The sequence below is a fragment of the Populus alba genome, chromosome 5 (assembly GCF_005239225.2).
Source record: "Populus alba chromosome 5, ASM523922v2, whole genome shotgun sequence".
NCBI lineage: Eukaryota > Viridiplantae > Streptophyta > Magnoliopsida > Malpighiales > Salicaceae > Populus > Populus alba.
In genome coordinates this window covers 12,812,810-12,838,352 of record NC_133288.1, presented here as the reverse complement: position 1 = coordinate 12,838,352, position 25,543 = coordinate 12,812,810, and the positions used below count along the sequence as shown (strand labels likewise).

The following is a 25,543-nucleotide window of genomic DNA, read 5'->3' as shown; positions in this document are numbered from 1 at the left end:
TCAAAAACTTCGCAGCCCAGGGGAAGCGCTTCCATGCAGACGCTGCAAGAAAACAAATAAAAACGCAGTGAAGTGAATTATTGAGGCATATGGAGGCCACCAGTGCAAAACTGTATCGTATACATGGAGAAAATGTCAGTACGGCCCTTGAAATGTAAATGGTCCCAACGCAACAAGTGTTTTAATTAGGTCCCCCATTGCCATCACGTTATGGCTCACAGGAAGGCAGTGAATCGCAACGCACGCATGCAGGTGTCTGTGTTGCTGTCCAACGTTACTTCATGTGTGTTTGAATGAGGGGAGTCTGTTTCTTCAGGGGAAACCTGTAGCTAGTACCTCTTGGCTTTTGCTCTAACCTTACCTGGCTAATTTCGCCATGGACCACTACTCGATCTCACCATTTAGCTCAGTGATCACAACTTGACAAGAGAAACTGACCTGAAACCTAACATACATGTACAATCGCAAAGGATAATTAATACATGAAAGGGAAGAAACCTTGAGAAAACAAAAACAGTTCACGTACGGGCCTGTGATAATTCTATCCGTTACCATGGCTGTATTTGTTTTGTTTAGCTTTAACTGGTGTAGCTGCCTGCGTGATGTTGCAATTAGGATGTTTAAAAAAAACTGATCAATTGAAAAAATAAAAAAAATTTAACTAAAAAAACAAAACCAAGATGAAAAACTGATTAAACTGATTTTTAAAACTATAAATTTTAACAGATTCGGTTCGATTTTCGTTTTATAACTAAAACCGACAAATTCCGAACCAACAAAAAAATCCTAAAAAGCTGCCATCTGTGTGCAAGCCCTCATAAAAAGGGTATATATAAATCAAGTTATTTTTTAACTTTTGCATTTCTTTTCTCTGGCCGAACACAAATCCTAAGATGCCTTATTTTTTTTTTCAAAAAAAAAAAAACTTTATAATTTTTTAAATTTTTTTTAATTGAAAACATTGAAAATCATGTCTGGATGGATATTTTGTACTCAATTGAAGAAAAACAATTAATTTAAGAAAATTATACGAAGAATTTATAATAAAAAACAACAAAATATAAATTTTATTTTCATTGAATATTTATGATCATATTTTTAAATTGTTTATACATAATAGGTTCATATATAATAATTAACAACATAATTGCTAATATTACAAAAAAAGCTATAATTTTATTTGAAAACTATGTCACATTAAAAAAATCTTCTTGAAAGTTTTGCATGCAAGTTTACTATTCACATTCATGCATAGACTTTATTTTTACCAGATTCGCAATAGTGTTAGCTTTACTTTGTAAAACTATATTGTCACATTTTTACATAAGCAAGTGTGTGAAATAAATTCGTTTATGGAAATCTGCAACTTTTCTCTTATGCTTTATATTATTTGTATAAACTTGTTATTGGTACATTTGTATGATGAGGTGGTATTATCATTCTTTATTTTCAAGGATTTGCATTAATTCATTTTTACCGTTTTTTATCAACTTACAAACATCATCATACAAATGTACATAAAATTGCAAGAGTTCTTTCATCTTGTGAATTAACAACTCATTGTAATTAAACTAATAGGTCTCACCTCTACCATGGTGGCTGAAATCACCACTTCTCCCCACTTAAGGTTTCTTCTTCCTCTTACATCACCAATACCCATAATTTTAGTCCTAAACATGTTTATTCTTTCATTCCTTGAGTAAACATGATTTTCACTTATTTTTAATACTAGAATCTTTTAAGAATTCAAGAAACCCCTTCTTTCCACACTTTCTCATGCATTAACTTAATTTCCTCACTTTCTTGATGTATTAACATCCCTAATTACACAAAAGAATTAACAAGAACCCCTTCTCACAGTTTTCTTCCCTTGGCCAAATTGAGGGATCCTTATTTCTCCTGGATTTTCTTCAATTTTCTTGTTTCTTTCACTCTTTTACACATTCCAAACTCAATTATTTATTAAATTCCAAAGGACTAATGATTTTCCTAATTATTGCATGAACCCTATAATTCAAGATTTTAGATTTATTTTTCTCATTTGTCTACAAATTAGCCTACAAAAACCCATTCTAATTCATTACATGATGTTGATAAGCCTAAATTCACATGATTTAATATATGAACATCCTTCCCCACATGAAACCCAAAGTTGGTCGAACCTAGGGGTTATGATTTCCTAGGGTTTTCTTTTTCAATCTGTGAAAATTTCTTTCACTAACAACACATAATCATCATTCTATGTAATTTTTTTTTTAAGAACAAATACTTTCCCTCAATTTCTATAAGAACCATAATTTCACAAATTTTAGGGTTTTCTTATTTTTGTTCAAGAATCACATAATTATTAATAACATCATTGTTTAAAAAACTTACCTACGATTCTTGAAGTGATAGAACCTTTTAATTGTTACTTATATCAATCCTTCTTCTTCTCCCTATTTATTTTCTTCCAAGCTATGATGCTATTCTTTCTTCTTCCTTCAAAACTTGCTCTCCAATCAAAATTTCTCTCCCTCACCTACAGTTTGGAATCTACCTCCCCCCCTCCCTCTCTTCTTTTTCGTTTTTTTTTTAAGCAGAGAAGACTTATAAAGTAGGTTCCTCTTCTCTACCAACCTATCCCTTCTATACATATATTCGGCCTCTCTTAAGGAAACCGTTCGGTTTCTCCTTTTTTTCATATATATATATATATATATATATATATATATATCAAAGCCAGGGTTTACTGTAACTAACCCCTATTTGAATGTCTAAAACAAGTGTATATTTTTGAATTCTTAGTTTTTTAAAAAACTAAATGGTGATTTTATTTTCTTTTAAATTTGAAAGTTCAATATTCATCTCGGGTGACGATAGCATTATATCTTCATTGGGAATACTAGGGTTAAACCTATATACATGTGCTTTATTTTTTAATACCTTTATTGCCTTTAATAGTTAATTTATTCATGTTTTTTAAATTTTTTTTAATTTTTGTTGTTTATTATTGCATTTATTTTAATTTGCTAGATTAAATGTGCATGCATATTATTTTTTGAGTTTTCATTAACTTCACAAAATCCCAACAAAAACTATAGACCTAAGTTTGTCCCTTTTAGAATTAGATAGAGAGATTTATATGGTGAGTATACTTATATCCACCGATGCTCACTTGAACTCCAATTCAAACTACAACCCCTCTATGCTATCATGTTGCTTAAGTGGTTAGGTTATCCCACTAATGATTTAGAAAATTTAGGACAAATTTTTTTTTTAAGGATAGACCACCTAAGCTAAACCCTATATGAGCTAGATGTTATCCATTAAGGTTAACCCTTTATAAGATCTGAATAATATCATGACATATCATCTTCATAATGTTTATGTTAACTCTATTATTTCTCCACTGATCCCCATAAAAAATGTGATATGTTTGGGCATATTGAGGTTACCATTAAGGAAATGAGAATTAGGTTAGAGAAAGGACAATATGATTAAAGGGATTGCTTATTGATAAGATTTGATTCTAAATTACTAGAACGAGTAAAGAGAGAAGACATGGTGTCTTATTTTAGTCAACTATTGGATTTAGAAGACGTTATCCTTATAAGATCATATTGACTTCTAAAAAATATATGGAGATATAGCCTAACTTCTCAAAATATGGATATAACCATCATGTTTCCAAACTATGATAGGGTTTTGGGACCTAAAATATAAATATTTAACCTTCGATATTGTAGACATGACCCCTACTCTCAAGGGGTATGATTGTCTTTCAGATTGTTAAAAATTAGACTTGGTGTACATTTATACATCAAAAGAGCAAGATTCATCAAATTATCCATGGTTGACCAAGATAGATCGTAAGGTAATGGGTGAAAAAATGACTAAATGAGGTTTTAGTCAAGGTTGGTTTTTAAACACGTTGAAACCCGTATATAAAAAGAGATTGAATGACAAAGAAAATGAGACTCGTTTGAGGATTTTGGCTTTTCCTATAAGTAGAAGGAATGATTGACTTCAAGGTAGCGAATGTGTTTAAGAATATGGTTTCTCTTAAAATTACTCCATTAGATGCAATATTAGTAGAGGTATTTTCATCTTTGAATCATTGTAGAAAAGCATGAAAAGGCCATTTGAGATGCTGCTTATAGTTTTTTTTTGTTTATTCGAGACAATGATAGAGAATATATCAAGTTTATTTGATACAATGTGGCATTTATACTTAAAGTTAGAGAAATTTGCTAAGTATCCACTAAAAGATTTAGGAAGGAATACTTGGGATTTGATTTTTTTGAGCCTAAGTAAATATCTATTTTATTGGAGAATATAATATGCCTACTTCTAATCCTATATTGCATACTACGATGATTACTTATAAATCTTGTTAATTTATAGGATCTTAATGCTACATTAGTTCTTACTCTAACATAGTTTATGATAGCTAGTATTTGAACAGTTCATTCTGAGAATCACCATTTTGACATAGTTTTATGAAGAGTTCAGAGTCTCAAGGGATTTTCTCAAATTAATAAAACAATCTTGGAAGTGCCATGGTGTGATCATAATTGATAGAAGAGTTGATAGAAAGGTTAATACTAGTTATCCAATATGGAAAAAGACTAGAGAAAAAGGGTATTGGGTTCCATCTTTTCGAATTTATATTGTTCATCTTTTTTTTTTTTTTTTTTTTTTTTTTTTTTTTTACGTTGGATCCTTTTTTGAAATTGATTTTTGTTTTTTAACTTTATCATTCAACATTAGATTGATTAAAAACTAAACTTCGTAATATTTTTTGGTGTGATGATCTTTCGTCTCATGATTAAAGTCATGGGTAAGAAATGTTAACCCATATTGCAATCGATTCTTTTTTTAATTTTTTTTTTATATTGATATATTTTTTTTCAATATTGAGTTTATTAAAGATTGAGTTTTTTTTTTATTATTTGTTTTTGATGATAACCTAACCTCACGACCTGGTCATAAATTTTATATGCTAACTCAGATTGGCTCGAGGCTTTTACATAATTTTATTTTTACATCAAATTTGATTTTGATTCTTTTCATTGCTTTTTTCTTTACTCTGGATCTATTTTTGAAATTGATTTTCTTTTTTGAAGTTCATCCTTCAACATTGGATTATTGAGAATTGAGCTTCGTAATTTTTTTTTTAATGTGGTGATTTCGATCAAGGTTGTTAAAATCACGATTTGACTCGTAAAATCATATGATTTTAGGAGTCAATGTAGGTTTAACGTGCTAAATCGTTCAAAAAACTCAAAAATGGGTGAAATTGTTAAAAAGAGGTGAAATCGCGTAAAAACGCGATTTGAGGATGGTTTTAACGATTTTGGCAAAAAACATGTATTGTCTGTAACCTTTGCCTCTACTTTCCAACTGTCCAGTGGCTATTGGGCCATTGGCTATTGTGATTTATGCATTCTTTCATCTTTTTCAGCTGCTGATACTCACACAATCTACACAGAACAAACAAAATCTAAATCCCTAAGCTTGAAATTCTAAATCCCTAAATCTAATCTCTTTCTCTATTAACAACTCACGGCCTAACACTGAGACTACTTCCTCTTCCTCTTCATCAACAATGACAACGTTGTTCCGGTACCAACGCACGCCTCACGACTTCCTCTTCCTCTTCCTTTTCCTCTTCATCAATAATGGCAGGTAGCAGTGCTCTCCTGGTAACAGCTCACGCCTGCCAAACACTGACTCACGCCTCATGGCTTCCTCTTCATTAACAACAGCAGCACTCTTCAATCTTCAGAGTTCAGAGATTGTTAACTTTTCATTAACAACGGTCTTTGTTTTTTCCATCATCAATGGCTTTTTCTACATTCTACACTCTACACTGTAAGTTCCATTTAGAATGTTATTTTGTTGGTTGCTGAGAAAGTTTTGGTAAAAAAAGATGTCACCTTTTTATTGTTATATGCTAATTAGTTGAACTAAATTTAGTTAATTTCTTGATAAATTATTGTGCTTAACATCAGTTTGGTTTACTAATGATTTAAGGTGATGAAAGTTTAGATTTGATAGACTAGAAGTAGATTGTGATAAGAAAAAATATATGCAACATGAAATTATTCAAATCGGGAAGAAATTTGAAAAATTTTATGGGTTTTTTTTTTATTATTTTATGTTGATTTTGTGGGAAGAAATCAGAAAGAAATTTTGATAGACCAGGGGGCTTGTTTAACTTGATGGTTCTGCTTTGTGAATAAGCTATGATTGATGGAACTAGATTTGCAGTTTATGGCTAATAGTTTACTTCTTAAACTATAGTTTGAGTGTTAAATTATATTTATTTATAGTTGAGCTTGTTGACTGGAGAGGATATCTTCTTTTTCTTGCCCAGATTTCGGTGGTGCAACATGATTATAGTCTAAATGCACTCTGCTTAGGGGATTTATATTATTGGTCATGATTATAGTATTCTAAATTGTCACTACAATTTTTATAATTATCTTCAAATTGCTGATGCACTATGTTTTGGATAATACTAGATGCATGAATCATTTGCAGTTTACTGGTCATTTGTTTTAACCTTACAAATGTCCCCATTACTGGCTGCATTATTATTATAACACATGTATTATGGTACTTTTTTTTATTTGAAGCATGTACTTTAAGATGTGTGAACTATGTATGAATTTTTATTTGAAGCATGAATTTTTTTAACGTATTTTAAAATTCCTTACAATTTTATGATTTTACGATCCGAGTTTATTTTGCATTTTCCATGCTGTGTCAAAAATATGTTTTTAACAACCTTGATTTTTGGTCTCATGACCCGGGTCAAAGATATGAATGTTAACTCAAATTGATATCGATCTTTTTTATATATATTTTTTGCATCGATTTTCTTCTTTGATTTTATCATTCAACATTGAGTTTATTAAAAAATAAGTTTCTATATTATTTTTTATTTATTTTTTATGAGGATGACTTGGCCTTGAGACTAGGGTCATGAGTTTGTCATGCCAACTAAGATTGATTCATAATTATTTGTCATTTTTTCAAAAAAATTTTTATTTTACTCCTTTAACATTTAATTAACTTGGAATTCAGTTTCCAAATGTTTCTTCTTTTAGCAATCATTTTTTTTTATGGGTCATGATTATTATTTTCTCTTTAGATCTGGTACATTTACTATTATTACTTTTTTTTTAATCATATAATTAAATTAAACCATCTTATTAGATCTAATAATGTATATAACTCGGTTATACAATTTTTGTATGTGATGTTTAAATATCTTTTTTATGTTATTAAAATTGACCTGGCTTGCAGTGAAATAAGAACCTCCTATCTAGTCTAATTTTATAAAATTTCATGTTGCTAAGAGTGTTTTTCTTTACATTGTTTGTTAAAAGTTTTGATAAAATAAGATACTAAAAAAGATATTTAAAAAATAAAAAAGTTCAACAAAGATAATATTAGAATTCACGGTTTTAACAAAAACATACTGTAATCTCGACTTTAAGAAAGGATATATTAGTAGTACTGGAATCCTGGATTTCAAGAAAGGATCTATCATTAATAAAAAGGGTGGAACAAATTAGAAGGTCTGGTATTTGGGTCAAATTACCAAAATAATAACACAACAAAAGTGATTAGCAGACATAAATACATGATTCCAAAGGATATGATGAACAAATCTGCCTAGTTTGTTGATTCCATTTGAGTGTGTTTGGTATTGTGATAGTTTTTTTTGTTGTGGTTTGAAAAAAGTTATTTTATAAAAAATTACTTTTATTTGAGGTTGGTTTGGTATTTATATATGTTTGGTTAAAACTGTGGTTGAAATTGAGGTTGAATAAAAAGTAGTTTAATGTGTTTGGTTAAACATACTTTTCAAATTGAGGTTATAAAATAATTAAAAATATATATATTTTAATATTGATGGTTTTTAATTTAAATACTGTAGATTTAACTATCATTATTACATCATTAAATAAATAATACTTTATATCAAATATTTTTTATTATTCCATTAACTTATCTACAATTTTATCACGTATGAAATTCATTTGATAAGAACTATAGTTTTCATGGTTTTTTGAGCGTGCAACAAATAAGGTCAAATATATCATAAACAAAATTGAAATTGCGATCAAATTCCATAAATGCTATGTCAACATGTGATGTTCTTCTAATATATGTAGTGTTATTAACTAATACTAAACACTAGTTTTTCAAGTAAAATACAATAAAAAATAAATTTTTTTTACTAGGTCGGACGCGGTCTAATGAACAGTGGAGACACTGTTCACGTAAACACTGCCAAATATTTAGATTCATGATACTATTCACGTGAACAGTGCTCAAATAATTCCCCTGACAGACATGAGAAGAAGCAGCTCTCAACTACTTTGTGGGAACCGGCGGTTTCAATCCAAAATACATGGGTCTCACAAAACAGGCAAGTGTTTTTTTTTGGGTATTCAAACATGATATTTACACAGTTTGCGTTTAAATGCTAAAATTACAACGTAAACAAACATTTTCGAAGTAATACCATCGTAATTTTTTTTTTTTACAAAATAGAATTTTCTCCCAAAAGCACAATATTAAGAATGAAGTCAGAAAGGATAGGCGTGATATAGACTGCTGAGAAAAAGGAAAGAAGGATGAGAAGGAAAGACTAAATCGAATAATCTGAGAAAATCAACACCACCTTTTCTAAAGCATGCACCGATTCTTCCTAGCATCAGAGAACTTCCATGGTATTCCCTGTTTTCTAGGTTATTTATCTTTTCGTCTTCTCTTGATTGTTTTTTTTTTCTAGGTTTGTGTGGTTGTGTAGGACCAACAAACAAAGATTTATTTGCATTTGTTTTCTCTTGATTGTTTTTAAATTCTTTTTTTTTCTTTTCTAGGACATGAGAACATAAAGCCGCGATTCCTAGTAGCGTATTGCTAGTCACCACCCTCTGTATTAATTTTTAAATATATTTTTTTGATCAGTGCTATTTTATTAAAAATCTTGACAAAGCATGTTAGAAAGGAAAAATATCCTGTCGTTGCAGCATTTCAATTGCTAGAGCAATACTTGTTCAACAGAAGACGACAAGACGCGAGGCATGTTAAGCCGTCCGTACAAGCCTGGAAGCTACGGTCGATATCTCAGCTAGCTAGAATAGCTAGGGTCAGGACTCAGGGTTCTTCAGGATGAGATCAGGTCAGATAAAATAGGAGAAGAGGGTCCTGTCAACGTCCCGTATCTAACGTAGAATCTTTGGCCCCAAGCCTTGACTTTTGTTTCATTTCACACTCGTGATCAATCTCTCTCTCTCTCCTCTGTTGTTTTTCTTTATTTTCAATGTACTGATTCCACGTGGTATTCGGAAGCCGTCATAGTTACTGTTTCCGACGTAGCCGCTGGTGGTTGTCAGTGGCTGTCTTTTCATTTAACCGTGTATGTAGTAGAGAGAGAAGCATAGACTCGGTCCCTGGAGGCTAGAGAAGCCACGAATCTACAAGCGATGCTGTTAAAAAGTAGTGCTGTTATTTCATGCTCAATCAATTCTTTTTCGTGAATTTTCCGTTTCAGTCTTTTTAAGAATTGTGCCAAAATAATTTGAGAGGTTTTGTTTAATGGTAAGAGTTAAGACAGCAAGAACACGTTTGTTTCGGGTAAATATTTTACGTGTTTTACAGTGTTTGTTTCTACTAAAAAAACACAAGTAAAAGTAAAATATTTTCAGTAATATTTTACACGGCCTGTTCCCTTCCTCTTCCCTGCCTCTCTTCTCGAATGCCTTGGAGCTCATATTCTTACCAGTGAAGACTTCAAACTTCACTGCACGTAAATCCCCCCCTCTCTTCCTCCTGCTCTCTCTTTTGATTTTTGGATGTTTTAGATTTTTTTCCCTTTTTTGATTTATGCTATATCTGTGCTCTAAAACCCTCTTTTCCTTTTTAAAAGACACAGATCTGAAGCTTACGCCATTGCTCACAAACAAATTACACTGTCAATTTTTCAACCTCCACAGCTCCATTTCTGTACGTCTCTCTCTCTCTCTCTCTCTCTCTCTCCGGCTCTGCTAAATATGATAATTGTGGATTGTATTTTGACGCACTGATTTTTGTTTGATTTCTAGCTTAAATGGCTGCATTCTTTGTGTGTTCTGTTTGGTGGCTTAGATTATTTACAGTAAGTGAAAATGCAAGAAAAGGAAAATGGGTAATTAATTATTAATTAACAAATATAATTCACCGGCTTGAATTGTTGATTTTTTCAAAATATATAAATACTCTAAAAATAATAAATTTAATTTTGTTTAGAATTTCAAGGAATTTGATAGATAAATTTAGGATGTTTACGGTTTATACAAAGATTACTTGAAAATTAGATTTTTTTTAAATAGTAATCTATATGAAATATAAGTAATGAAATCTTCTAAATCCTTAAAAAAAAAAAGATTACTATACCTTATAGTATTAGATTTTTTTTGTGTCTTAGATGTTTACGTGTTGTACTTTACTCATTTTTTTTCATCACATAAAATAAGATGCATAACATTCTATTTATAGAAAAATCTAAAAAGTTCTATAAATGATAAAATGTCAATTTATCTTTTAAATAAATAATATAACATATATTATTTTAGGATAATTTTAAAAATTTATTCAATCAAAATTTTATTTGATTGTTTATAGGTCTAGAAGTGTAATCTCATGTATTAATTACATTCTAATTTTTAATTTTTAAATTTATTTATAATCAAGTCATACTTGATTAATCATCCTATTTAATTTTTTATAATTGATTCTTATGTGTGTGTAACTTTAGGTTTTTCTAATAAATTGGTCTAAATATAAATCATAATCTTAAATAAAATAAAAATAAATAAATTAATCTATTATCAATTTAACAATCGATTGATTTATATTTGAAGATCAAGTATAAATTATAGCAACGTGTCATGATCCTTCAAATATTAGAAAAGTCATAAATGATTTGACTTGACTTTTAAATGACCAGCTTTTAGTGTAATTATTATTTTTTCAATAATAATGTTCTGATTTAGACATTACAGCATGAAGAATGTCTATGATGTCAAATCATATTTGTTTTCAACACCATAGTCATCGATTGATGTATATTTCAAATCTTATTCCATCTTATGCAAGGATTTATAATCAATACTATTTGAGAACAAATAAAATATTTCCTTCATTTAACCTAAAATGATGAATCCTATCTTGATTACTTAAATACCTTCATATTGTTCATGTTATATCTAATATTTGTTCATTTCTTACCTTTGATTAGAGCATGTAGCAGGATCAAAATATAACACTCTTTATATAAGATAACTTAGTAATATTAAGTCTAAGGATCACTTACATAACCGTCATGTAAGCCTTTTCATAAACACAAATTATCTCTGTATATGAAATTCTCATACGGGTCAGTTCATTTAACAAATACTTACATATTAGTTTCAAGTATCTCTCATACCTCAATTTATGAGAACAACTGCTTGATTTAATAAAAAAATGAGCTTAATATGTACTCCTCTCAATAGCTATAATTAATATTTAGTCTTAATAGAGTATTGACGATGAACACTTAAGAACAATACTTTGATGCAATAGAAATATCATAATTATAACAACTTTATAATTTCATTTGCAAAGTATTTTTGTCTCAAGAACTTTATCTTTACTCTAGATCCATTAATTAAATACTAGATTCATTAATCAAAGATTTGATTAATATTAAAGATCAATAAGTCTTTATTAATAAATTAAATATATACATGCATGAATAAAGTTAATGCCATGCATATACTAATAATCTCCCACTTGTACTAAAGCCAACCACTCATGTATTAAATGTCATATCATTCTACTTAACAATAATGCTTTTGCGAGGACAATAACTTAGTAAAAGGATTTACAAGATTCGTTTTAGTAGGTACTTGTTGTATCTTTACATCTTTCTTTTTATAATTCTCTAATCAAATAGAATTGTTTAAATACATCTTTGGATCATTGGTAAGACTTTAATTTCTTTACTTGTGGAATGGCTTCATTGTTATCATAATATAGGGCTATTGGATCAATAATGTTAGGAACCACACCTAATCCAGTAATGAACTTCTTAATCCAAATAATCTCGTTTATCTTTTCAAATGCAAAGGTGTACTTTACTGTAATTGTAGAATATACTTTGATTTCTTATTTGAAACTCTTTCAACTTACAACACTATTATTTAGAGTAATATATAACCAAAATAAATTTACTATTTTCAATATCTTATTAAAAACTAGCACCCAAATAATAATAAATTACTAGTTCATCTCCTCTATAGACCAAAAAAACATTTCTTTTTAAGTATTTAAGAATATTTTTAACTATTTTTTAATGACTCTTACATGGATTGTTATTTATTATCTACTTATTATGCTCAAAGTATAAGATACATCTGGTTTTATACATAATATTGAACATATTATGAATCTTATATCCATAATATAAGAAATCATTTTCTTTCTATCTCTCTCAGTTTATGTTTTAAGACACATATTTGGAGAGAGTATTATATGTGAAATAGATATGTATTGTCTTTTGGATTCTTTCATGATAAATTGTTTTAACATTTTGTCTATGTATATAGATTAAATCAATACAAAATACCTTTTTTTATATTACCTTTATAGATCTTTATTTCTATAGATTGAAACATGGCTTGTTTGGGGCATAATTGGCAACTAGCTTTGAGTTTTTTCTTTCAAAGTAGCACAATAAAAATAAAATATTAGAGAAATAACATGGTTGAAAACTTAATTACTATTATTACTATTATACCCATGCCACGTATAAATAATTACAGTACTGAATTTTTATCAACCTAATTTTTCATGCCAAAAGTAATGCATGCATTTTATTGCACACCCATTAGTATCACAGATACTGGTGCTAATTTTAACACCAAACCATATTGTATAGTACATCTCCAATCCAGTATTTCTTGTCTTGCTTGCAGCTGATTGGAACTTTAGGGGAAAAATATATTTTTTTGTATTTTAATTTTTCATTCATCTCAAAAGTCTGATATAAGCTGATTTTTATTACCTTAAGGTGATTAACTTCGTTTAGCTCTATGCCCAAAAGGTGAAAGAAAGAACAAGGTTGAATGCAGCAGTTGTAGTTGCACTGGAATATTGCTTAAATTGGTGCTACCATGGAGACTTATAGACAACAAAATAGAAAGTAATGCTTGTGATCAGTAGTTTGCTAATTCCACGACATATCTGTATGGGTGCAACAGGCAATCGAAAAAGCTGGGATGCTGAGCTTTTGGAAATTCTAGCAACGATGGCCCCAACCAAGGAGGAAGTAATTAAACTTCGAGAGTACAGTGGTGACATCTCCAAACGAGGGTCTGCAGAACGGTTTCTCAAGGCATTACTTGATATCCCATTTTCTTTTTAAAGAGTTGAGGCTATACAGAGCCAATTTCGAAACAGACGTTAAATATTTGAAGAAATCTTTTCAAACCCTAGAGGCATGCATATTGGCTGAAAGCCTACTGCTGAACTCACCGCGTTCTCTAATTTAAGATCCTTTAAATTATTTTGGCAGAAAGCTTGCTGCTGATGAAGTTCGCTATGTTTTCTAATGTAAGATCTTTAAAATTCTGTGTACCCTATTTACTAGAACTTAATCCTGATATATTCCTATCTACCAGGCAGCTAGTCAGGAATTGAATTATAGCCGGTTATTCCTCAAACTCCTTGAAGCTGTTGTTGAGAAGATAAGCTGAAGTTGATCTGCTGTAGATAAGAAGATGTTGATCTGTTGTTGAAGTCAATTTGCTACAATTCTAGCTGGTGTAGATTAAATGATTGAGTTGGACTCAATCACTTGTAGCTCCTACTTCCTAGGCACATGTTTGTATATATATAATTGATGTAAACACTACTAAGACGAGAAATTAATAAAACAGCTCTTCATTCCTTTCATCGTCTAGTTTTCATGGTATCAGAGTGCATGAAACTCTAAAACCAAGCTTCTGCAAAATTCTCCAATGGAGGATAGTACTGATTCAACAAGTACAAACAAAAATACTACCCTTCCAAACATAACCTTTTTAACCATTAATCCATCTGATCCTTTTTTTATCCACGCATTAGATCATCCAAGCATGACTCTTGTTCTGAAAGTTCTTGATTGAACCAACTATGCCATGTGGAGATGTTCTATTTTAATAAGTCTCAGCGTCAAAAACAAGTTGGAATTCATTAATGGAACAATACCTATACCAGGTGAATCTGATCCTAAATACATGTTATGGCAACGATGCAATAATATGGTTCTTTCTTGGATTCTCAACTCTTTAAATCAAGAGCTTGCGAATAGTGTTCTCTATGTTGAAACCCCCTTTGAAATCTAGTTGGAACTACAAGAATGATTCTCACAAGATGATTTTTCTCATCATTATCAAGTTCAACATTCCATCGTAGAATTGCAACAAAATCAAGATTCCATCTTCGCATATTACACCAAGATAAAACCACTATGGGATGAATTAAAAATGAGCAATCCAGCTATTCAGTGCACTTGTGGTGGAATGAAACAACTGTCAAACAATGAAGAAAAGATGAGACTTGGTTAGTTTCTTATGGGATTAAATGAGAGCTATTTAGCTATTAGAGGGAAAATCATGCTCATGCAACCTTTATCAACTATTAAGAAAGCATACTCACTCTTATGTGAGGAAGAAAAACAACGAGGATTGGTTAAGCACAAGGTTACTTAACAGGTTCATGCCATGAATGTCAAATCATGCTCAAAAGGTTGCTGCAAATCAAACATGAATTGAATCATTCATACCAATATCAAGTTTGTTCAAAACTCTAATTAGCCTCTTCAATTCACTCCTGAAGAATTTTCGCAAATCAAAGCTTTCTTCCAAACCGAGAAATCCACAGTCTACAAATTATACAGGTAACTCCACTCCTTTTTGTTCATCATCCATGACTCACAATTCCAAGTTTATTCATTGGATCATTGATAGTGGAGCCACTAACCATATAGCTACTTCAATTGTTGATAAAGCCACTGTTCCTATGTTCTCTCAAGTCACCTTACAAAACGGTTCCCATGTAAAAATTACAAGTGCTGGCTCTGCACATATTACCAAAAATCTACATGTTCATGATGTTCTTTGTGCACCCTCATTCCATGTGAATCTGCTTTCTGTCAGTCAACTCACATCCGCTCTAAATTATTCTATCCACTTCTTTCCCACTTTTTGTATATTGTAAGACCTTGCTACGAAGAGGATGATTGGCCTGTGGAAGTAGAGTAAGGGACTATACTACCTTATGCCACAATTAGAATCACATTCAACTACACCAATCTCATATCAAGTCTCTTTTCCATCGGGAGCTGTTTGGCACAACAGATTAAGACATCAATCAAAATTACCCTCTCAGTTTCTGTCAAAATAAATCTCATCTTTTGTTTATGATTCGCAATATTCATGTGAAGTTTGTCCTTTGGCAAAACAAACCAGGTTATCTTTTCCTATAAGCTCAATTCAAAGTACAAATTTTTTTGATCTTATACACTATGATATTTTGGGTCCACAAAAGATTGAAACACTTTAGTGCACATTATTTTTTAACTATTGTGCATGACTACTCTTGTTTTACCTGGATTTTCCTTATGAAATTCAAATATGAAAGAGTTGTTAAAATTATTCATCACTTTTTTTCACACTCAATTTAACTGTTAAGATAAATTATACGAAGTGATAATGGGCTGGAATTTATCTCCTTAAAGCCATTCCTTTCTACCTATGGCATTTTGCTTTAAAATTCATGTTCGTGCACACCTCAACAAAATGGTGTTGTTGAACGAAAACATAGACACTTGCTCAATGTTGGTCGTGCCTTAAGATTCCAAGCAAATTTACCATTAAAATTTTGAGGGGAGAGTTTTCTCAATGCCATATATCTTATAAATCGTCTTCCCACCTCAGTTTGGAGTCACAAATCACCATATGAACTCTTGTACGGGAAATCACCCGCATATACACATCTACGTGCTTTTGGTTGTCTATGTTATGCCACCAACTTAAATCGTCTTCCCACCTCAGTTTGGAGTCACAAATTTTCACCAAGAGCTTGTTGATATATTTTTGTTAGATACCTTTCTAACCAAAAAGCATGCGTGTTTATGATCTCACCACTCAGTAGTTTTTTACTTGTCGAGATGTTATTTTTCATGAAAACACATTTCCTTTTTTTAACCACACTTCAGACAATTCTCCTCCATAATCATCTCTGCCACCCATATTCCCTAAGTCCAATGACAATCTAATCTCATAAACACTATCTCATTCTCCTTTACCACCTGAGACCCCTGCCACTCCATTATCTCCTTCTTCCCCTAAATCCTCATCACCACCATCATCAAATCCCATACAGTCTTCTCCTTTTCTCCAAACAAACACACATGCTCCTATACTACGTCGCAACGATCAGCCTCGACAATCCTCTATTCTTCTCCATGATTTTCATTATGGTCAGGTTGGTATGTCACTCTTTGCATCCACAACTAAAGTTATCCTCTTCACGGCCAGGTACTTAATATCCGTTATACAGCTTTATTTCCTATCAGTCATTATCTCCTTCTCATCAGCTATTTGTTAACACCATTACTAGCACTGTTGAACCTACAACATATGAGCAGGCACTAAGTGATCCTAAATGGTGCGAAGCAATGAAAACTAAGCTTACTACACTTGAAAAATCAAAAGAAAATGGTCTTTTGGTTCCATTACCACCAAACTGTCGCCCTATAGGCAGCAAATGGGTGTTCAGAATCAAATACCAATTTGATAGCTCAGTGGAAAGGTATAAAGCACGATTGGTGGCCAGGGATTCACTCAGATAGAAGGCTTGGACTATCATGAAACTTTCACTCCAATTACTAAGTTGACCATTGTTCGCTGCCTTCTTGCCTTGGCAGCAGTCTGCAATTAGCCCCCTTTTCAGATGGATGTCAATAATGCCTTCCTCCATGGTGACTTATATGAGGAAGTTTATATGACTCCACCACTATGACTTTGCCGACAAGGGGAGAAGGTTGTATGTCAGCTTCACAAGTATGGACTCAAACAAGCACCCAGAAACTAGTTCTCCAAATTCTCAGAAGCCATCAAAACTATTAGGTTCTCTCAGTCACATTCAGATCATTCTCTCTTTGTGCAAGAAAAAGGGTCTACTCTAACCATGGTCCTTATCTACTTAGATGATATCATAATTACTGGGAACAATGACAAGGCTATTCAAGATCTCAAGCTCTTTCTTCAACAACAATTCCATATAAAAGATCTTGGTAAGCAAAAATATTTTCTCGGTCTGGAAGTGGCAAGATCATAGGCTAGAATCGTTATATCTCAGAGAAAATGCACATTGGAAATTCTTGACGATGTTGGATTTCTTGAAGCTAAACCTGTTGACTTTCCTATGGAGCAGATTCTAAAACTCACTAATGACCAAGGTGAGATACTGAATGATGCTTCACACTATAGAAGATTGGTAGGGCGATTAATCTACCTAACAATTACTAGACCAGATATCATGTATTCTATAAACATTTTGAGTCAGTTTATGCATGCACCAAGAAAACCTCATTGGGATGCTGCTCTTCGTGTAGTGAGATACTTAAAGAACAACCCAAGTCTCGGCTTATTATTTTATTCCAGCAGCTCTCTACAATTGAGAGCTTATTGTAATGCTAATTAAGCAAATTGTCCTATGACAAGAAGATCAACATCTAGTTACTGTGTATTTCTTGGAGATTCTCTCATCTCGTGGAAGACAAGAAAACACAAAACAATCTCTAGGTCATTTGCCGAAGCTGAGTAATAGGTCCATGGTATATTAGCCGCAACATGTGAACTCACATAGCTTCGATGTTTGTTTAAAGATCTACAGGTATGCTTAAAACCAATTACCTTATTCTTTGACAATCAAGCTGCACTTTATATTGCTACAAATCCGGTATATCATGAACGTACAAAACATATTGAAATTGATTGACATGTTGTGAGATAAAAGATTCAACCCAGTTAAATTGTTACACAATTTGTTCCCTCACATCTTCAATTAGCAGATATATTCACTAAGGCCTTAGAAGGAGATAATTTTAAGAAATTAACAAGCAAGTTGAACATTCGCAACATTCATACTCCAACTTGAAGGGAGTGTTGAGAGATAAGCTTAAGTTGATATGCTATAGATAAGAAAGATGTTGGTATGTTGTTGAAGTCAATTTGCTACAATTCCAATCAGTGTAGATGAACTGATTGAGTTGAACTCAATCACTTGTAGCTCCTACTTTCTAAGCACATTGTTTATATATATATACACTTGATGTAAACACTACTGAGACAAGAGAAATTAATAAAACAGCTATTCATTCTTTTTCATCGTCTAGTTTTCAACTGTTCTTAGGACAGGGAACCAGATGAATGTTGGCACAAATCGTGGTGATGCTAAAGCATTTAGGCTTGATACACTCTTAAAACCTGTAGATATATAAAGGAAACAGATGGGAAAACAACATTATTTCACTTTGTGGTCCAGGAAATTATCAGATCTGAGGTACAGACACTGATTCTACAAATGAGAATCTGCAAGACAATACACGCTCCAAAGTGAAGGAAGATCTCAGGAACAAGGATTGTAGGTTGTGTCTGGACTGAGTAGAGATCTCAGATGTAAGAAAGGCAGCGGGAATGGACTCTGATGTTTTAAGTAGCTATGTTTCAAAGCTAGCAAGTGGGGCTTGAGAAAGTCAGATTGGTTATGCAGTATGACGAGCCAGATACACAGGTGAAATTCATTTCTCAAAGAAGCTGTTTCTAAGAGAAGCCGATGAGGAAATTAACAGGATCAAGTCAGACGGAAAAAAGGCTTTATCACTGATGAAAGAGGTGACATAATATTTTCATGTGCATGCAATGAAGGAGGAAGTCCACCCTTTCAGAATTTTGATGATTGTAAGATATTTTCAAAATGTTCTAGATCATGTATGCAAGGAAGTTAGGAAAATGCAGGAAAGAACTATGGTGGGATCAGCTAGATCCTTTATGATATCAGCTACTGCATCCCTACCGATTCTTAACAGATATAATGTAAGATAAGATCGAAATTCAGATGAGGCAAGATCCTCTCCTTGAAACATGTTGATACAAATTTTACGAAGATGATAGAAGTACCTGATATTTTTACAGTTACAACTCCTTTTCCATTGAAGCAACAGCACGGAATGTCTAGTTTTGTATATTTCATCACAAGCAAGAGAAGGAGTGCAAGGACGGAGAAGGAGCAAGTCAGGAATCCTTTTATAATCTGATGTCAGACGGAGAGACGCTATTGTATGAGAGCATACTAACTATTGTCCTACGTGCATTATTAAGAAGAGCAAAATGTCGCCTATTTGGAAGGGTTTATTTCTTTTTATTTTTTTTGTCGAATGGGAATTTAAAAAATAGAATTTGGGACAATAATTCTTTCAAAGAGAAGAAAGCACAACAACTAGAGGATAGTGTTTTTCCACTGCAGTAGAGATTCCTTGGATAAGATAGGTATTTATTCATTCAAATTAGATTCTAGAAATTCATTTCCATGAAAGCAGGATGTTTATATATATAAATAATGAAAGAATTAAAGAAACTAACAATGGACGTTGACAGAAGATGAAGAAAAACTATATTCTCTGCATACTATTTTATTTACAGTGTGCATATATATAATATATATATATATATATATATATATGCGTACAATCTTAAAGATAGGATAAGTGCAAGTATTTGAATTTTGAAACTATAACAGATTTGAAACTATAACAGATTATCTTTATTCATCTTCTTCTGATCTTCATCTGATCTTTCTCCCATGCTTGATTCTGCTCCTGATTTTGTTGATGTTGCTATGCTGTTCAATACTCTAACACCCCCCCTCAAACTGTGGGGAAGAAGACAGACACACAGTTTGTCTCTGAGAAAACAAAAACGATTTGCAGTATGACTTTTTGTAAAGACATCAGCGATTTGATCTTGGGTGGAGGTATGCAGAATTTGAACATCATGATTAACCACCTTCTCCCTGACGAAATGGTAGTCAATTTCAATATGTTTGGTGCGTGAATGAAAGACAGGATTAGAAGCTAATGCAATAGCACTGACATTGTCACACCATAAGCTTGGAGCAGTAGATAACGTGATATGCAATTCTCGAAGAAGCATGCGAAGCCAGTACAATTCAGCTGTTGTATGAGCCATGCTTCTATATTCAGCCTCTGTGCTAGATCGAGAGACAACACTCTGCTTTTTGCTGGACCAAGATATAAGATTAGAGCCAAGAAACACACCATAACCGGTGGTGCTCCGCCTGTCATCAGGATTGCCTGCCCAATCAGAGTCACAGAAGGCATGCATTGTGATTGGTCCTGGAGTGTAAAGAAGCCCAAACTCGACAGTACCTTTAAGATAGCGCAAGACACGCTTAACAGCTACCCAGTGAAGTTCACGTGGAGAGTGCATAAACTGGCATAACTGGTTTACTGAGTAGGAAATATTCGGTCGTGTGATTGTGCAGTATTGAAGAGCCCCTACAACTCGCCGATATTCAGTTGGATTTTCTAACAGTTCACCAGTAGTAGATGAGAGTTTTGAGCCAGAAGATGATGGACAACGAAGAGGCCTTGCACCAAGCATATAGGTACTGTTGAGCAAATCAGTGATATACTTTGTCTGTCGCAGATGTAAACCAGCTTGGTTCCTAATGGCTTCAACACCAAGAAAGAAACTTAATTCCCCCAGGTCTTTAATGGGAAACACGGTCTGTAGTTGATCAATAAAAGAATGAATTGCTTGATTGTCAGATCCTGTGATTATGATATCATCAACATATACTAACACAAAAACACATAAATCGTCAGAATTATATGTAAACAGTGAATAGTCCATCTTGGATTCTGAAAAACCAAAGTCAATCAGCTGCTGTGAGAGGCGTTTAAACCAAGCTCGAGGAGCTTGTTTGAGGCCATAAATGGACTTGTGTAGATAGCATACATGATCAGGAAATATGTGATCTTCATAACCTTTCGGTTGTTCCATGTACACTACTTCATCGAGTATACCATGCAGAAAGGCATTGGAAACATCCAATTGCCGAATATTCCATTTGAATGAGACTGTAAGAGAGAGGATTAATCTGATGGTAGTAGGCTTTACTACTGGCGAAAAAGTATCAAAGTAATCAATACCAGGAATTTGTTCAAATCCTTTGGCTACAAGTCTTGCTTTGTAGCGATCAATACTGCCATCAGGATGTTTCTTTAGCTTATACACCCATTTATTTCTGACAACATGTGTATGTGAAGGTCTAGGACAGAGAGACCATGTGTTATTTGCCAGTAACGCATCAAATTCACGTCCCATTGCTGCTTTCCAATGTGGGTTGGATACTGCCTTTGTGAAACAAGTAGGTTCAGATTCAATGACTATACTAGATAAAACACGTAGAGGATGTCGGGTAGAATAAAAAGTTTTAAAACCAGGGAACTCTTTAGGCTTAAGACTACCCGTTTGAGATCTGGTAACCATCTGTCTAGGCAGTTCAAAAGACATTGCAGGAGAAGAAACAGGATCAGCTCAGGACACAGTGGCGGTAGGAGAAGGCAATATTGGAGAAGACAGGACATGGGATATGGCAAGACAAAAGCTAGAATCAGATAAGGACACATGTTCGGTGGAATAAGGTGTAGGAATTGGAGTTGCAATTATGGAAGGTGGTAAGGATGGACCTGCAGTAGAAGGAGGACTTTCGGTTGCAGTAGAATTGGAAATTATAACTGGTGGAGTAGAATTGAAATGCTGAGCATGAGAAATTAAAGGAATTAATTTGGAAGGAAGAGTAATACCTGGCGACTGGTTGCTCGTAGGAGTGGCAGAAGAATGACTTTTATCCAAGTGAGGGAAAGTGTCTTCATCAAAAACAACATGCCTGGAAATAAACACCCTGCCTGTAGCAAAATCTAAACACCGATAACCTTTTTGTTGACTGGAATATCCTAAGAAAATACATTGTTTGCTTCTAAAAGCTAACTTATGTTTTTCATATGGTCTGAGATAAGGATAACATGCACAACCAAAGGTGCGCAAGTCAGAGTAGCGAGGCATAGTTTTATGGAGAACAAAGTAAGGTGTGATATTATTAAGGACTTTCGTTGGTAAACGATTGATCAGGTATACTGAAGTAAAGAAGGCATCTACCCAATAACAGTTTGGAAGACAAGCTTGTGCTAATAAAGTCAATCCCATTTCTTGAATATGGCGATGTTTACGTTCAGCAATTCCATTTTGTGGGGATGTATAGGGACATGTCAAGCGATGAAATATTCCATGTTTAGCTAAAAAATTCTGAAATTCTGTTGATAAGTATTCTCCACCATTATCAGATTGTAGTTGTTGAATCGTGCAAGAGAATAAATTTTCAACAAGAACTTTATATTGTTGAAATATGGAAAAAACGTCACTTTTAAAATACATAGGATACATCCATGTAAAGCGACTAAAATCATCAATGAATAAAACATAATATCGACATCCCCCTACTGAAGTAACAGGAGATATCCAGACATCAGTGTGAATCAAGGCTAAAGGTCTGGCTGATTGTCTTTGAGAATCACTAAAGGGTAGTTTTTTTAGCTTTTCCTAACTGACAAGGAGAACAAATACTTGATTTGCTAGGTGACTCGTAGGAAAGAAGATAAATAATTTAAAATGGAATTGGAAGGATGACCAAGGCGTTTATGCCATTGATCTCTAGTTGCCTTTGTCCCTAATTTAGAAGTAAAACAACGAAATTGCTTGGTGCAATTTTTATTCCCATTGATTGGATAAAGGCCATTCTCAACCAGCCCTTGGAGCAGCAGTCGGTTGGTCGTGTTTTCCTTGACAAAAAAAGAAGTTCCAGTAAGTATGAAGTAACAATTATTGTCAAGGCAGAATTGATTAATGGACAAGAGATTAGATGCAGCTTGAGGACAATACAAAACATTATTCAGACGGAAAGAATTATGTGATGTATTTAACAAGGAGGAACCAGTATTTTGAATCATCAAACCTGAACCATTTCCAACTTGGACAGTATCCATACCATCATAAGGCTGCAGGGTTGTTAAATCTGCTACATTAGCAGTAATGTGAGCATTAGCCCCACTGTCAGCATACCAAATTTGTTGCTCAAAAGTATTATTGGCTTCAGCAACCATGGCTGCCAATTCAGAAGGAGGTCGTCTGCCCTGAAAAGAAAAGTTAAACCGCTGAAAACAATTCAATGCAGCATGACCAGATTTGTCACATATTTGACATTGTGGTCTGTCATATGAAGGAACACGATCACTATGAGGCTGAATTCTGGAAGGGCCTCGAGGTAGTGCAGAATGTGGCTGGAATTTGGCAGGAATCATTGCAGGTTTCCGTTTTTGATAATGAGATGTTTTTGCAGCAAAAGCAAAATTATGAGTTTGGATGGGATTGGAGGCTTCAAGTAATGTTTCAAAACTGAGAAGTTCAGATTGAAATTCATCCAAAGATAGATCTTTATCTCTGCAAGCAAAATTATAGGACGTGATAAAGGGTGTAAAGTGGGGACGAAGACCTCCAATTAGAAATGTAATGAAGTCTTGATCGTCGACAGGTTTGCCTGCAGCAGCAAGTTGATCAGCCAACAGTTTAGCATCTTCAAGAAATGCAGAACATGGTCGGTTGCCTTGAACAAGAGTCTGAAGTTGCCTTTTAAGAAAAGCAATACGGGACCTTGAGGTAGATGAAAATCTTGCCTGAAGAGAGTCCCAAACTTGTTTGGAAGTCTTTAGATTAAAGACAGTAGAAACTAACTTCTCAGAAATGGAAGCTAGTAGCCAGCTAAGAACACAATTATCTTGTTTGAACCAAATTGCGTAAGCTGGATTAGAAGAATTATCTGAAAGAGTTATGGTTGGTGGCTCTGCAGAACCATCAATCATACCATTGAGATCATGGCTACGAAGAAAGACTTGAAATTGAACACTCCATGGCAGGTAATTATGTCCTTCAAGTCTTTGACTGACTGGTTGTGAATTGGATTGAATCTTTTGGGGTGAAGAGAACAGGGGAAAAGTTGTAGAATCAGATGAAGTCATGGTTGATGAAAAAGAAAGAGTTGTGTTTGTGTTTAATGTGCGGAAGCTGTGGCAAATCAGGTGTTAACCTATATTTGCTCTGATACCATGAAAGAATTAAAGAAACTAACAATGGACGTTGACAGAAGATGAAGAAAAACTATATTCTCTGCATACTATTTTATTTACAGTATGCATATATATATGCGTACAATCTTAAAGATAGGATAAGTGCAAGTATTTGAATTTTGAAACTATAACAGATTTGAAACTATAACAGATTATCTTTATTCATCTTCTTCTGATCTTCATCTGATCTTTCTCCCATGCTTGATCCTGATTTTGTTGATGTTGCTATGCTATTCAATACTCTAACAATATATATTAGAAACAGCGGTGTGTTCCACTTAAGTAAGTGGCAGTTTTTCTTGTTGCTAACTGAGTTTGTTCTCTTAAGCTAACTGCTTTAGCAAAACCATGGAAGAAAAAAGAAAAAGACTTGTAGAATGGGCATTATTTTCTAAAGACTTGAAGAAATTTGCAATGATTAATTAAACAAATAGATAATAGAAAGGTTAATTCTGATACCTGCAACTGCAATTTTTACTGTCATCGATCCCATGCAACAGGTTGAAAATTTTGGGGTTTCTCATCTTCCTCGTCTTAGAAAGCCTGTATGAGAAATTACTCCACATTGTCTTTAAATGGCAAAGAAGCTGAGTGGACAAATCCCCTCCTCTCTGTGTTTTCTTTTCTCTGTATATCACAAAGAGTCCAGACAGGGTTCTCTAATGGCAGAGAAAACGGCCTGTGAGCGAGGTCATTTATCTGAATCAAACGACATCTAGCAGTCACGGTTTCAAGACATGTCGATCTTTTTTAGCACACAGAAACGTGACCTTCACCAATTATATGCCGTTAATTTGGAAAAACCTTAAATGTGAAAAATACTTTTATCAAACATAGTACCATAGGTCTTTTTGTTTTTTTATTTTTTTTTAATAAAAGAATGTAATTTCACTAGTAATATAAATCAAATAAATACATCATTATTTTTGTGCCTTATGATATCAAAAACTTAAAAAAATTAGTTTATAGTTTTTTCAACCAAACAAGGAAAAAAAAAATTAGGATGAACCATCATAGAATCAATTATTGCCAAGGAAGAGTCGAATCAACCAGAGAGATTATAAAGTGATCAACAAGAGGCTCTTCATCTCATGTAGTTCGGTCTTTGTGGTCCTTGTGGCAAGTTGCTGCTACTGTCTATGCCTGCTAATGGATGGTGAAAGCTACTTTTTGTTTGCTGGAGCTAACGTGCTTGCTCGGCTG

At 33.2% G+C, this 25,543-nt stretch overlaps 1 long non-coding RNA gene across 1 annotated transcript; it reads left to right on the top strand.

Moving 5' to 3' along the window:
* The first annotated feature begins 8,891 nt into the window (after positions 1–8,891).
* LOC140955563 (uncharacterized) lies at positions 8,892–13,964 on the top strand. Its single transcript, XR_012169802.1, has 3 exons — positions 8,892–9,814; positions 9,935–10,011; positions 13,290–13,964. It is a non-coding gene; the product is annotated as an uncharacterized lncRNA (long non-coding RNA).
* The last annotated feature ends 11,579 nt before the right edge of the window (positions 13,965–25,543 follow it).